At 35.3% G+C, this 16,007-nt stretch overlaps 1 protein-coding gene across 1 annotated transcript in view; it reads right to left on the bottom strand.

Annotated features, from left to right (window-relative positions):
- The window catches only part of Gpc5 (glypican 5), a 1,275,516-nt gene that overhangs the window by 926,446 nt on the left and 333,063 nt on the right, over window positions 1-16,007 (bottom strand). The gene's annotated exons all lie outside the window — the stretch shown is intronic.

Genomic DNA, 16,007 nt, shown 5'->3' with positions numbered 1-16,007 from the left:
AATGAACCACATATTTAAAGTTAAGAAAAATAGCAAATCACTCGGAAGAAAGGAAACTGGCTCAGATATCTACTCTGCCTTAAATAGCTAATGTATATCGCAGATATTAGTTAAGAATTCTAAATTGTGATGGTACATTCATTTGTTCTTGTGTGTTCTGTCAATGGAGCTGTAGCATATAATAGAGATTTGTTGTGCCAAGTCCAAATATGAAAAGCTTTAAGAAAACAAAAAGTACACACTTTCTTAAGACCATGACTTACTTTTTTATTCATAACTAGACTGTGGTAACTGGGGCTACAGATCTGTGCTGTTTCTGCATGATTGATAGATTATTTTTCATGTACACTGAAAGGAAAGAGTAAGAGATGTTTCCATGGACCTCATTTTTATCACTGTTCCACAAGGTAAAGCATGAGACAAGGGTTGTCTTCTATACAGTCCAATGATTCGTGTTCCTCCTTAGTTTCAATCTTCAGTTTGTATTATAGTTCCCTAGAATACTGACTTGAATCTCTCCATTGTTTAATAGATATCTGAACTTAAATATTTAAGACATTTAATTTGGATTTAAATATATAATTCTGAAATGTTTTCAGTTACTCTAGAGACCAATGAAATTCTGTAAGCTCAAGTAAATGGTGTAAATTAACATGAAAAGAATCTTTGACATAATAAATGGGCTCTAATGTAAAAATTCAAAAGCGTCATTATAGAAAAAGAGACAGCTACGTAGCCTTGAATTCATAATTCAAGTGATTTTGGCTGAATGTAGGACCATTATAATCTTGAGGTAATTGTAATATTTTTTTCCTCCAGCAATAAAACTTTCCTTTTGTAACGATCACTCATTAAAAGGCACCCCCATAATATTCCTGAAATATTAAGATCATAATAGTATTTTCAATAACAAGAACTATTTTTAAACTGTGAGAAAAGGTTAATAAGAAAGTGAATGATAAATTCTTCTGGTACTGAGAACATTTGTGTGACACATGAAGACGTGAAATTAACAAAATAGCACACAATAGCATAAGAAAAGACACTTCAAAATTTGACTAAATGGGGATTGGCACAACACAAACAATGCCATTACCAACAAGAAAAAAAATTGGTAGATAATAAATGTGAAGACAATCAGGAGGCGTCAAATGAAAACTAGCATTAGCAAAAAAAAAAAAAATAGGAGACTGTAAATTAAAAGAAGATATAATTATATATTTACAGAGTGTGGTGGTTAAACTAAGTTGGGCTTGATAGACTGGCAAATTTACCTTAGGTAGTCCTAAGAGGCAATCTTTCGAGCATGTATGTGAGGGCATGTCTATAGTCACTTAATTGAAGTGGGAGCACTTACCCTAAGTGTCCCCCATGGACTGAGAATCTAGACTAAAGAAAAAGGAAAGCAAGGTATCCTGCTGCAGCCATCATCCTCTTCCTGACTGCAGATACGTGTGACTATCTTGTGTTGCCACTGCCATGACTTTACTCTGGACTACATCATGTAACCTGTGTTTCTAGACAGGGATGTTTCAATAGCTTAACTTCTAATGTCACATGATGACTGGATGTTAACTTTGTAGACATTCACTAAATTGCAGGTGTCTGCCTTCTTTGCTAAGTGTAAATATACAAAATATTTTTCAATGGTTGTCATCAAGACATAGTACTAACACTTGCAGCCTAGCTCAGTTTACTTAAACAAACGTAGTTTTGATTTGTCTATGAGCCACTCATCAGTTATATATCATTGATATAAGTATAAATGTAGGTACAGATACTGATACTTGCTTTATCTTCCTATATATTTCATATTACCATTACCTATACAAGAGTATAGGGGCAAAGTTTACCTCTTTTCCAACGTGGTATCTACAAGGCCTAGCATAGAACTTAGACTTGCAAGTGCTAAAACTGAAATAATTTTATTCTGTATTTTTCCTTACTTATGCTATTGTAAGTGAGATGAATACTATATTCTAGTTTTATTGCTCTGTACAACTTCCCAAATTTAGTTATTTAGTATTCTCCAAAAGACCACATTAAAGTTGAAATGTTGACTCTCAGAATGGTATACAGGGAGGTGCTGGGACCCAGGCCGAGGAAGCCTGTAGGAGGTCCTTAGCTCCTTTGGGCTGTGCCTTTCAAGGAGACTATTGCTTCCAGTCTCTTTTCCTTATTTTGTCTCATAGTCCTGAGGTAGAAAGTTTAATTTCACCACATTTTCTACTATGATGCGTTATCACAGCCCAGGGCCAATCAAGGAAGCGATTATGGACTGGAATCTTTAAAACTCTGAGATAAATAATATGTCTATGTTAATGATCTCAGTTGCCTTGTTATAAGAAAGAAAAGGTAAATAAAATGCCACCAAAATTAACAAAAACCAAGAATATGTGGCTTTTTTACATAAAAAGCTAAATTTTAATAATTTGAGAAACAAAATATTTACGTAACAATCTTTGATCAAATATATGTGATGATTACTTTACTATAATATTTGAATCATCTGAGCTATAAAGTGTCATTGTTCATGACTGAGTAGGAGGTATCAAACTCAGTGGTATTTGTTACTAACACTGAAGGCTAAGGTAGTATTTGATGAAAGTGGCTGTGGACAGTGTGAACATCATTTAGATTCACAAGCCTTTAAACAGCACTGAAACCAAAAGCAATTCACAGTGGTTATGAGGAAAGAATTTACTATTTGCCTTTAAGAATCCCCCCAGGAATTATAATTTTAAAAATAAAATAGCTTCCATATGTAATAAAGATTATTCAGTTAGAAAGGGCTAACTTCTATCACATGACTAGATAATTTACTAAGATAATTATCGTGTAACCTATTTATTTTACCTTTTCTTTCTTTCCTCTAAAGTATTTTATTAGAAGCAGACAGAATTAACTGAAAAACACATCAGACAATACTTAATTTTCCTCTAAAAATAGGTGTCAGTTCCCAATATCAGTTCCAAGTTCCAAAGCAAAAGCATTCTCAGAGAGTTTGAAGCATACATACACTTGCCACTGAGCATGAGAGCCCAGGAAAGCTTTTGCATAGGTAATTATCTCTCCTCCTTCCATCTGGTGCAATTCTGCCATCTACAGGTGGAAGGCACATTTCCATCAAACTCTCAGATTGCAAAGCAACTGCTGTAAGAAAAAAAAAAAAAAAAACCTAAATGCTATTCTAACCTAATTCTTTGAACTCTATGACAACAATGGGAGGGGGTAAACAGGATTTCATGACATCCTGTGAGATTCCATGAAAATGTCTTTTTGCAATGTACTTATTTAATGTTTAAATAGTTTATATGTTTGCCAAAAGACTGCCATTATACATTTGTGCTTGGAGAAAAATACAAAATAAAATAGCATATAAATGTTAAGGTAGAATATCCTATAAATGTATCAAATTAAAATTTAGAATTAATAACCACAAGATAATTCACAGTCTAAACTATCTAAGCTATATGAAAGAGTTTTTTTAAGACAAAACTTGTTGATAGTGAAGAAATAGAGAAAGATATTTTCAGTCTATATATGTCCAGCATCTTCCTCTCTTTAATTCTTATACTATCTCACTTAGGGAGACAAGTTTTAACAGAAATCTACCTAAGATATTTGACTGACCATGGCTACACTGCTACCAAGCAGTGGAGTAGAGCTACAGAGACAAGGTCTCCAATCTCAAGACAAATCCCTTTCCATTTTACCGGAAGAGTGAATTGTGTGGGGCGGGAGCTGGGGAAATATGTTCTGTAGCTTTAAGAGTTGAAGATTCTTAGACTTTTACTTTCCTGAGTATCTACTTACAGGAAGTATCTAATACCCTAATACCTAGATCTAAAATATCCGTTGTTACACACATACTACTGAAGTATGCTATGCTAGACAGCTTCTCCTTACAAAGACACACTATGAATAAAAAAATTGTAATAAAATACAATACAGAAAATAGCTGGCTGAGATGAAGAAAGATATATAACGAAGTAAATAATTCCTCCCCCCTTCATTTTAGTACTGCAGATTTCATCCTTTATTAAGTCAGACAGAATAGGCACAGCAATGAATAACCCAATAGAGTATGGATTTTCCAAGTGTGAAACCATTGTCCTTACTCTTTCCGTGTGAAGATTTCCATGGGAGTTTTGCCCCACTGTAAGAAAGAAGCATGCCTTACAGTCCTCTGACATCCATTCATCAATGTATTCATTCAGTAAATATATCCAATACCCACCCTGAGTGGCCAAAGCAAAGTTATTCATATTTGAACAAAAGGAAGGCAATTCGTACACATGAAGAACTTACAATAGCAGAAGGTGCATGATGGGAGGCAGTGCTATCAATAGGCAAATTAAGTACACCACCAAATCATCATTAAGTATTTATTAAATGAAGTCTTTGTGGCTGACTTAGGTTTCATTGATTTTCCCCTGGACTTTGAAGATGAAAAGACGCTCATTTTAAACACTATTTAGCTAGATAAGCTTGCCCAGAAATGGGAAATGTGTTATATCCTTTTTGTTTCTTGGTACAGTTATATAAGTATTCAACAAGCATATTATTACACATTAAAGAAAGTCATGGAAAATGAAAGTTGAGGCAAGGAAAGCTAAGGATGAGTCTGGAAGTCTTGATGAACTCAGGAAACATCTACCAAGAAGGAAACTGAGCTGGAATGGGAGAAAACAAACATGAAGGGAGCTAAGCTTTGCTTTTTTTTTGTTTGGAAGGTTTTGTTTGTTTGTCTTTTGTTTTGTTGGCTTTTTTTTCCTGAAAGAAGCAAGCAGGTCTCCCAACTGGTTTGGCGGTGTTGCTTAGGGACCAGTTGGCCAATGGCATTGACAGGAGATAGATGCTACATTTATTGCATACTTATGTATCGTGATGCCTGGATTTCTGCTAATTCATGTCAATAGTTCATGTGCTATCAACTACCAGATTGCCTATTGCATTACTCATACCGACAGTAGTGTGTAGAGAGGTATGGAATTACAAATATTGGGAGATCTCAGTGGGGAGATCAAAGAACACAGAGTAGTAAATTAGGTTGGAGTGTTCTCTCTTTTCTATACAGCAGAAACAAGACATGTTTGGGATGTGGAGCTGAACATATTTAATAATGGCAGCATCCTGTTAGATAACTTAATTGTCCAATTATGTACATTAGTTTTTTAAAGGTGAAAATAATTATTAATTTCTATAATCAGTTTTAAGTGCCTCTTTGGATAATTCTAAGACAAGTAATGACTATCTTGTTTTTATATCTTTCCATTCATCCCCAGCTTGACCACTCACTGTGGCTTCTCCTTTCTCCCTGCCCTCACTCCCAGGGAACTTAAACAGATCCTCTCCTAAGGCCTCCCTTTCTCATTGTTTCCCTTTGTCTCACCTGCCAACACCCCAGATATTCTCTCCCTGGGAACCTACTGTCTATGGTGGCCAAGGAACCAGATGCCCTAGCAGACCTAGCTCTCCTCCCTCCTGTGGATACTCTCAACCTCCTCCACAAATGCTACCCTGTCCTTATACCTGTCATCCGCCAATACCTAGAAACACATACTTCCTGGAATCCCCAGAGGTCACCTTGGTGGGACTGAGAGGACTGACTCTTTTCAGACAGCTCACAGCCACCAGGGTTCCTCAGAACCAGAGAAGGCCAGGAAACCAAGGAATGAAATGCCCACCGAGCAAAGACAAAACTAGATATCAACACTTAGAAATATAATCATGACAAATGGAGATGCCTAGATGCCACATAAAATCCAGGTCAATATGTCTCCACTATATGCCCAGAAACCCTACTATAGTAGACCCTGAGAAATACAATAGAACTGAAGTACAAGGATAGCCATTCAAAACAGCCATTATGAATATGATCAAGGACTTTTAATAGAATATGACTAAATAAATTAATGACGTCTATGAAAACAAACTACACAGGAAGGATAAGAACAAAAGTGTACAGTTCATAAAAAATAAAATCTATTTAAAAAATCTACTAAGACAAGGAAAAATTGGAAATAACAAAATTGAGGAAGTCAAACAGGAAGTTCACAGGCCAGTATCACCACCATAATACAAGAGTTGAAAGAGAGTCTATCAGGCATTGAAGACAAAACAGTGGAAATGAGCACAATCATTAGAAAAATGTTAAATCTAAAATAAATCTTTAAAAAACATTCAGGAAATATGGAATTTTATTTTAAAAAGTCCAACTTTAAGAATAATAGGAATAGAGGAAGGAGAAGAAACCCATGTCAAACGCATAGAAAATAATTTCAACAAAGCCATTAAAGAAATTTTCCCTAATCTAGAGGAGACACCTGTCAAAGTATAAAAACATACAGAACACAAATCAATTGGACCAGGAAAGTAATTTCCCACGACACAAGATGATCAAAATATTAAATGTACAAATAAAGACCAATATTAAAAGCTGCAAGGAAAAAGTAAAACAACATATAAAGGCAGACTTATTAGAATAACATGTGATTTTCAATGAAGACTATAAAAGCCAAAATGGCCTATTCAAATGTGCTGTAGACTCTAAAAGACTGCAGATGTCAGCCCATTACTATACCTAGCAAAAGTTCAATCATAATATATAAAGAAAGACATTCCCCAGTAAAGTCAAATTTGCACAGTATCTGTCTACAAATACAGCAATACAAGAGACTCTCAAATGTAAACTTTAACTTAAAGAAGTTAGCCATGCACAAAAATCATAAGGAATAAATAATCCCAGCCTAGAAAACCAAAAAAAGTAGGGAAAAACCCATATCATAACAATAAAATAATAAGAATCAATGTACATTGCTCATTGATGGTCCCAATTCCCTTACAAAAAGACTTGGACAGACTCACAGATTTGATACAAAAACAGGATCCATCTTTCTGCTACATCCAAGAAAAAGATGCTAACATTAAGAACAGACATTAACTAAAAGTTAAAAAAGAACAAAAAATAATCCAAGAAAATGGATCCAGTAAACAAGCATATGTAACTATTTTAATATCTGACAAAATAGACTTCAAACCAAACCTAATCTGAACAGATAGGGAAGGACATTATATACACATCGAGGGAGAAATCTACCAAGAGGATACTGAGTAATAAACATGTATGTATCAAACAGAAGGACACTAGAGTTGGTGAAATAAATACTACTATAGCTTAAATCACATGATGCTCACAGAGTATTACCAGAATACCCAATCTGTTTAATAAAGAGGTCACCATGCAAAAACTAAACTGAGAAATGTTGTAACCAAAAGCATAGTAAACCAACTAGATCTAAGAGATATTTACAGAATGGTTCACCCTATGCAAAACAAACAAACAAAAAACAATACCTTCTTAGCAGCTCATGGAATGTTCTTCAAAATTGACTGCATACTAGATCACAAATAAAGTCTCAAAAGATAACATTGAAATAATATTCTGCATCTATATTAACAACAAAAGCTAGCAGACATGGAAACCGAACAACTCATACTAAGTGAAGTAAGGATCAAGAAAGAATGTAAAAATCTTTAAGAATTGAATGAAAACAAATGTACAAGACACAATGAAGGCAGTTCTAAGAAACATGTTCATAACCCTAAGTACACACACTTAAAAATGGAGAGAATTCATATTAGTAACAACAACATACATGAAAGCTCTAGAAAATAAAAAGAATAATGGCAGAAAGGAGTAGACAGCAGGATACACTCCAACTCAGGGCTGAAATCAATCAATAAAACAAGTACAATAAAAAGACAATGAAAAAAATTAAACATGGGAGTGAGTTCTTAGAGAAAACGAGTAAGATCAAGAGACCCTTGACCAAATATCTAAAGGACAGAATGAGGAGACCCAAGTTAGGAAAATTAGAGTCAAGAAGAAGAAAATAACAAAAGATGCTGACGTGCTGAGGAAATCCAAAGAATCATTAGGATATACTTTAAAATCCTCTATACTACCAAATTGGAAAATCTAAAGGAAATGGATTGTTTTTCTTGATATATACCACTACAAAATTTAAACACAGATCTTGTATGCAATTTAAACAAACCTATAATTCTAGTAAAATAAAAATAAACAGAAAAATAGAAAGAAAACAAAACTTCTGATCTAAAACAGAGAGACAGACAGACAGACACACAGAGAGACAGAAATGGTTTTAGTGTAGAATTATACGATACTTTCAAAGAAGAATCAATGAAAATAGTCATAAAATAGAAACAGAAAACTATTTACTCACAAGTTCAGAGGTATCCTGATATCTATACCATATTAAATTTCCACAAAGAAAGAAAATTTCAAAAATTTTTCCTCCTGCACATAGATGAAAAATATTCACCAGATACTTGCAAGTCAATTTCAGGAACACATCCAAAAGACTACCCACTATGATCAAATTGGCTTCAAAAAATCTTATGTTTATCTCATTAGATGCATAAAAGATCTTTGACAAAACAAATCACCACTTTATGACAAAAGTCCTGGAGAAAATAGAGACACAAGAGACATATCTCAACAGAATAAAGTGAGTTAGCAGTGAGCCCACATTCTATATCAACATAAGTTGAAATAAATACATAGCATTTTCACTAGTACCAGTAATAAGACCAGGCTGACAACTTTCTCCAAACTATACTATATAGTACTTAAAGTCTTAAATCAATAAGACAACTGAAAGAGATCGAGAACATACACATAGAAAGGAAAGACGTTAAAGAAACTTTACTAGATGATGATACAACAGCATACATAACAGACCATAAATAGTCCATCAGGAAATTTATACAACTGCTAAATACTTTTAGCAAAGTAGCAAAATCAAAATTAACACACAAAGTTCAAGACCCTTCATGTTTGCAAATTACAAATGGACTCAGAAAGAAATCAGGAATACAGTATCTTCCAGAATAGCCTCAAAAACAAAAACAAAATATCTTGGAGTAGCTCTAACCAAGCAACATTAAAACTTGTATTATAAAGAACGTTAGACACTGAAGAAAGAAATTGATGAAGGTATCAGTCATGGATGGATGGTAAGACTGGAACAAGAGGATCAAACTGGGAAGAGGGAGTCAGAGAGGGAGCATGCGGAGAGACAGCTAAAACTAAAGGCCATTTCATGAGTCGCATGAAACCTAATCCAGTAAAAGTCTCCTAAAATATATTCAGTTACAAATGTGATCTAAATGGAATCAGTTACAGTGACTAGATGGAGCCACCACTGGACATCTCTCATCTCATAAGAAGACTCCAGATTTTGGAATGTGTTACATTGCATTGAGTTGTTAAGGAAACCCCCATGAGAGTTCCCAAACAAACAGCCCAGACTATTCGGAATGCCATTGGTTGCTCACCATAAAATGATGCTGATCTATTGGTGAGGATAATACATATGGAAATCATTGAATATGGAGAAGTCAAGCTGGTATTTTCATAGAGAATTCATCCCTACCAACTTCCTTCATGGAACTGGAAGGTACTCTGCACACAACCAGAGAAGAAAGGTAAAAAACTAATTGAGCTACAAAACCTTGGATCTACAACGGTGAGCTGCATGCAAGATTCTTTAGCACAATAGTGGCGCCAAGCTGGTGGGTCTAACCAACCACTAACTGATTGGATTTAATATCCATTCCATGAGACGGATCCCATCCCCAAATCTTCTCAGGTGGCCAAGAACCTAAGAGTAGATACCCAGGGAACTAAGGTATAACCAAATACTACCGTTCCGCTAAAGGAACCTAGTAACAAAATGATTCCTTACAACATTCTTCCATACTCATAGAACCATATCTCACTCAGCAGTCATCAGAGAAGCTTCCTTAGGTAGTAGATGGGAGAATACAGACACCCACAGCTGAGCAACGCAGAGTCAGAGACCTTGTTACACTTGATACTAAATGAGATGTCTCCATCAAATCTCTCCTTCCAGTCTCATGGATGCATGTAGAAGAGGAGATGGGAAATTGAAAGACCTGGAAAGATTAGAAGACCTGGAAGGAATGGAAAACACCACAAAAGAAAGGCCAACTAAATACAGGGAAAATGTGCATATGAACTCACAGAGACTGTGGCAGAAATCTCAGGGCCTGTAGAGTCTGGAAATGATGTTGCCCCAGTACTGAGAATCAACACAGACACAAGCCTACATACATCCCTAAACCAGAAGGTATCTCCAATTGATAAGCACTCACAAACGAAAATTTAGTTTTCTCCAACAGCGTCTCACTGGGAATGCAATACAATCTTAAGGCCAGGACCAATTCCCAGCAGTATATAGCCAACACAGAACAAACTCAAAGGTGTTTTTTGATTTTTATTTTGTCTCTCGATTTTTGGGGTAGTTTTCTTACATTACATGTCATTTGTTTATATAGGTTTCTGATTTTGTGGGATTTTTTTATAGTTTGTGTTTGCTGATGTGTGTCACTGCATCTGTATTTGTTTCTGGTGCTTTTTCTTTGGTTCTTTGTTTTTCTGTTTTATTCTTTTGTCCTATGTAGGTGTGTTTTATTTTATCATGCTACTTGATTATTTTCTTTTCAACGTCTGTGTGTTTGCTGATGAGAAAGAATGAGAAAAGACGTGGATTTGAGTGGATGGCTGGTGATTGTGTTCTAAGAGGAACCTGGGGATGAAAAAACATAATCAGAATGTATTGTATGAAAAACAATAACACTTTTGTGAGTGAATGCATAAAGAAACCGGACACTAGGTATGTGAAACCCTGACATATGTCACAGTAACAAATAATTGCACAGATGCTATCAAAATATTTACTGTTCAGAGCTTCAGAGTGAATAATAATACTTTGAAATAATCCTACACATTATGGAATTATGATACATTGTCTCAGACATACTATTTACAAACTAGTTGAATATGTGCCATATATCTACATACTGATATCAAGCAACATATAGGAAGGGCAGCATGAGACATCTGTGTAAACAGATGTACAAATTAGGTTTTAAGAACACTTAGAGCGCATCTCAAAGTTAATTACAATTTTCAGTTGCAAAAATCCACAAACACCAATGGATAGTACTTAAATATGAAAGAGAAGGTTATTTTAAATGCTGACTTACTGAGACCTTTTACAACGTTCTACTTTTATGCTTACTGATTTTCTAAAGTATATAAATTTATAATGCAAACTTTTTTTTTTACTTTCACGGAAAGTGCGAATACTAGGAGAGATAAGATCAGTACTTGGCAACTTTTCAAAAATATCTTCTCTTACAGCCAATACTTGGCAAACCTTGTTGCTCCTCACCCAGCCCTGACCTACAAACTACACCAACCCATGACCTGCAAACTACATTAAGGACAAGTCTGATTCTGATCCTCATAGCTCCTGCTCTGTAGAGAGCGACCCAGGAGCTGGCATTAACCACATACTGACATAACCTGGCTCTGTTCTGTGAATGTGCTTAGGTTATGTGAGGTCTGGGGGCTCCTGCTGTCACTCTAGAGAAGCATTTACAATCTGGCAGCCTAATACACCGACGCCTCTGTACTATACCACTAGAGCCCAAATTTTGGCAGCTGGTGGAGAGCTAATAAAATTTCTAAGTTACAAAGCTTCTTTCTCTCAGAAGTCCTGAGAAGGAAGAGTGCTCGCAGATGGACGCTAACAGGTGTGTCGGAGTAATCGAGGGAAAGGAAAGTGGGTGGTGGTGAGTTTCTTGGACCTAACAAAATAGTAATAAAAAACAAACATCCATACATAAACTCTGCTTTATGAATATAAATATATTTTAATACTTAGTGAGCAACTAAAAGAGGATAAAACCTGATCTCCATGAACATAAAGAGGTCTTAAATTGTTTGGTTTTGTTTTCTCAATTCTACACACACACAGACAGACATACACACACACACACATTACACACACACATTATATATATGTAGATAGATATAGATGTAGATACAGATAGATGTGTGTATGTGTGTGTGAGAGAGTGTGTGTGCACGCATGCGTACACGCATGCACGCCTGTGTGTGTGAGAGAACACTTTGGGAGAGCTGCTTCAGTTTGTGGGAATATAGCAGCTGCAACATACTTTGGCTTAAACTACACAGAAGTAATGCTAACAGAACTTCTGTGGGGAAATGTGGAGTTAGCCTTAATTTGGGTTTTGTGTTTCTAATAGTCGTTCAAAGGGTCAATATTATAGTTATTAGTTATTAGCTATAGATTCCTGGAAGCTGGAGGAGAGCAATGAAAACAAGACCTCTGACCTCTGACGTCTGACTTTGAGAATTATTATGTCAGTGACAGAGGATTAAGGTTAGTGAGGACGCCCCTCTCTAACTGCTGCAGAGCATTGCTTTAACACTACAGAGTGGGAACGACACACACATTTGTGGAATACTGGGTAAGATGTTGGCTTATTTTTTAAATGCATCAAGTTGGATACAGTTTATTTTAAGTGATGATCTACTTTATGTTTTTTTTTAATATTCTTAATTTAGACTCACATCACTTTTCCAGTCCCCTTTCTTTCCTTCAGAACTTCCCAGCCTCAAGGATAACATTACTAAAAGACTTAACACAACAGGCAAATAACAACAAGCACAGGAGCCTATGGTGGCCTTAGCTGAGGAAATGACAGATGTTAATACCAAATCTAATGTTGGCTTCGTCTCAGTGATGATCAAAGCTCTTTGGGACTTTGTTTCCACCTTTAGAAAGCTGGAAGACTGTTAGCCTGTAATCAGATCACTGTAACAGTGTAGATTACCAAGATTGTTGAAACACTTTGTAAATATCTCAGGTTTCTCTATTCTCTTCCCTGTATTTTATGGCAGTGTTCTTTCATCCTATAGTTTTAAAACCATACATTTCTGTGCTTTATTTTTGATAAAGGGACATGTGACTACACAGAGGCTCAATGTACAGTTCTGAGAAATACGACAGGAAGACTCAACACACTTAAAACAAAAGACTTTAAGAAATCATCTGGACATCTACACAGATTAGTCTGAAACTGCACTCACTATATCCCTGGTGGGTAACACGTTTGTAAATACCTTCTTCATTGGAAGTGCAGCTCTCCCCACTTAAGTCTAAAGAGAGCTTTCCTGTGCTACCTCTCCACTTTATTCAGAGTGTTTTTAAAATTTTCTTTTCTACCAGACTCAGCAAACTGTGTCAGCATGAAAGCTGACTTCTTTACACTGCAGCGCCACACTGTGGCTGGACTGGGAACACGTTTTGAGTTAAATGGCTCCATGGAAATTGGAATGTCTGTTATAATGGGTATAACCTGAAACAGAAGAGGCTTCTAATCTAAGTGCAGGGTTATGTCAGACACCAACGTTCTAGAGCTTTTGACCCGAAATACAAATGATTTCTTTTCATGCCAGGATTTGATCAAGATTACTTTTAAAAATTATTTTTAAAATCTATTATTAAATATTTTGAAATTTCTCTCAAAAGTTACCCAGTAATTACATTATTAAGTTATAAATATGAAAATAGCAACAAAGACACTCAGTAATTTTACAATCTAGACTTTATATATTCCTCCACTGATACCTATTCATTAATAATAAAGCTTTATTATGTAATATAAAAAGTTAAATAAACATAAGCCTAAATTACCATTTAAGAATAGATCATAGGAAAGTAAAAATCAGAAGACACCTTACAGATAGACTAAATTTGTAAAACAAAAAAACTTCAAATAGATGACTTAAACCATTTTTAGAAATTTTATTGATTTCTAAATTTAAAGAAGATAGATTTTAGCTGGAGTGTGTCCAACTTTCCCATTCATTTTCTAAATGATATTATTAATTATAAGCTTACTATAAAATAATTGTTTTCTGATTTGCTTTGTGTCCATTAAGTTATAATGAATAAAAACAATACCTAAGACAGTGTCCCTTACAACCCAACTGCAAAGCAATATAACATTAGCAGGTACTAAAAGTCCCTTAGCAAGAGTTAGTTTCACTTTTTAAAATAGCAAGAGTTAGTTTCACTTTTTAAAAGTATACTTTTTTTAATAAACCATTAAATATTACATTAAATCATATAATATGTAACTCTACAGGGGGATTGGCACAGGCTTGGTCGTCAATGCTGGCCTCAGAGATTTTCTTGTTTTATTACACCATGTGATGCATCAGAGTTATTTCAAATAATTTTTACTCTATCAGATATTTCTGCTGAGTTAGAAATCAAACTATGCCAATTTTACTGTATAAAGCAATTTGATTATTCCATTCACTGGAAGGGAGCCTTATTACAGAGAGCATGGTATGTCATTGCACAACCTCAATGCTCATTGCTCCATAATAGTAGCCATTGTCAGTATGACAAAATAGTTGAAGTAAATACTTCTTTGACTTCTAGGGAGAAATAAAAAATTCAATTGGTACTAGATGCATGATAAAAATTCTAGAAAGTAATAAACCCTAATTGTTATATATGGGCTTGACAAAATAATGAGGAAAATTACAATGGAGGGTATCTCCACCATGCTTAACAAAGCGACAACCCTAGGTCTAAGGCTTTTCCATCAAAACACTGAAGTCTCCAAAAATTTAGTAGGTTTTTTTGTTTTGTTTTGTTTTTAGTGTTCGGAGATCTTTCCATATACTTAAGTTGGAAGAGGGTTTTGTTTTGTTTTGTTTTGTTTTTTTCCGTTCTGGAATGAAAACAACTTAGGCCAATTATATGCAGCTATATGTTCAGTCAAACAGCAGATTTCTAATTGCACAAAATTGCTTTGAAATGTGCACTTGTAAATTTGAGATTTCACACCCTGATGTCCCTAAAGGCTCACTGGCATATGTGTCCAAAAACCAGCATGAACTGCTTTTCTAGCTCTGACACTCAGTGGAGACAAGATGAATGATGGAAAGTTTCCTAGCCGTTTTGCTACATACTTGCCGAAACTTCTCATGAGCATACAGGGAAACTTGAAGGAAATTCAATAGATGCTTCACTGTGCCTCTAGGCCAAGCTTATCTAACTGTTGCTCTTTTTTTAAAAGACAAAGTCAAGAAATGGGTAATTTTTCGTGTCATAAATGAGCCTAGTTGTAAGGCAATCTTAGGCAAATAACAGGAGGAAGTTAAGTGTCCAGGTGATTCCCTAACAAGCACAGATGAGCTTAGGAATCTTAGTGACACTGTTTGAAAAGTTGTGTGTGTGTGCGTGCATGTGTGCATGTAGGGAGTATGGAGTGTGTGTGTGTGCGTGTGTGTGTGTGACAGTGAGTGTGTAATACAATCATAAGCAGGCAGACAATTACCTTATCATCAAGTCAAATCAAATGTCATCCAGTATGGAGGCTACTTACAGTTGTGACATGTGGCAAGAGAAAGCAAAGAAAATGTTAAAGGACTCCTACCAAGGTGGTAGCCAAACTTAATGTCAGGAGAAACTTTCATCATCACTGGCTGTCATTCATAGCATAGTTCTCTGTCAAGAGAAATATCTGCAGACAGGATAACTCTGTGGTTTAACAGCAGTGGATCTAAACTGTGTCAGAAGTGGCTAACATTACAGCTGAATGTAGTGTTAACACAACAGATTATATGTATACAACTACAAGTATTAGGTGAGATAACTAGTGCAGTGACAAGGCATGTTAGACAGGCATAGACACCAATGAGGGTCTGACCATGAACTTGTGACATATGGAAAGGCAATAAGTATTTCACTTTCAACTAAAGAAACTAAATATTTTATTATGTCCTTTAAGTTATACCATTTATGTTGTTCATAACTAGCCTCAATTATATTATTTATGGACACCACATTTCTTTTTGTTTTTAAACAGGTTTACTCTATGTAGCCCTGGATGTCCTGGAAATCATTATGTAGATCTTGCTGGTATCAAACTCAGAGATTTGCCTGACTCTACCTCCTAGGTGCTAATGCCACCAACACCTGATTTCTTATATAATTGATGATGAACATTGTTTTCACATTATTTATCTTCATCTTCTTTTTAAGCAGCCTACTTTTTGTTGT

The sequence above is a fragment of the Grammomys surdaster genome, unplaced genomic scaffold (genome assembly GCF_004785775.1).
Source record: "Grammomys surdaster isolate TR1022 unplaced genomic scaffold, NIH_TR_1.0 65, whole genome shotgun sequence".
NCBI classification, from domain to species: domain Eukaryota; kingdom Metazoa; phylum Chordata; class Mammalia; order Rodentia; family Muridae; genus Grammomys; species Grammomys surdaster.
Note: the sequence above shows the minus strand (reverse complement) of the source record. Positions and strands in the feature narration are given on the sequence as shown.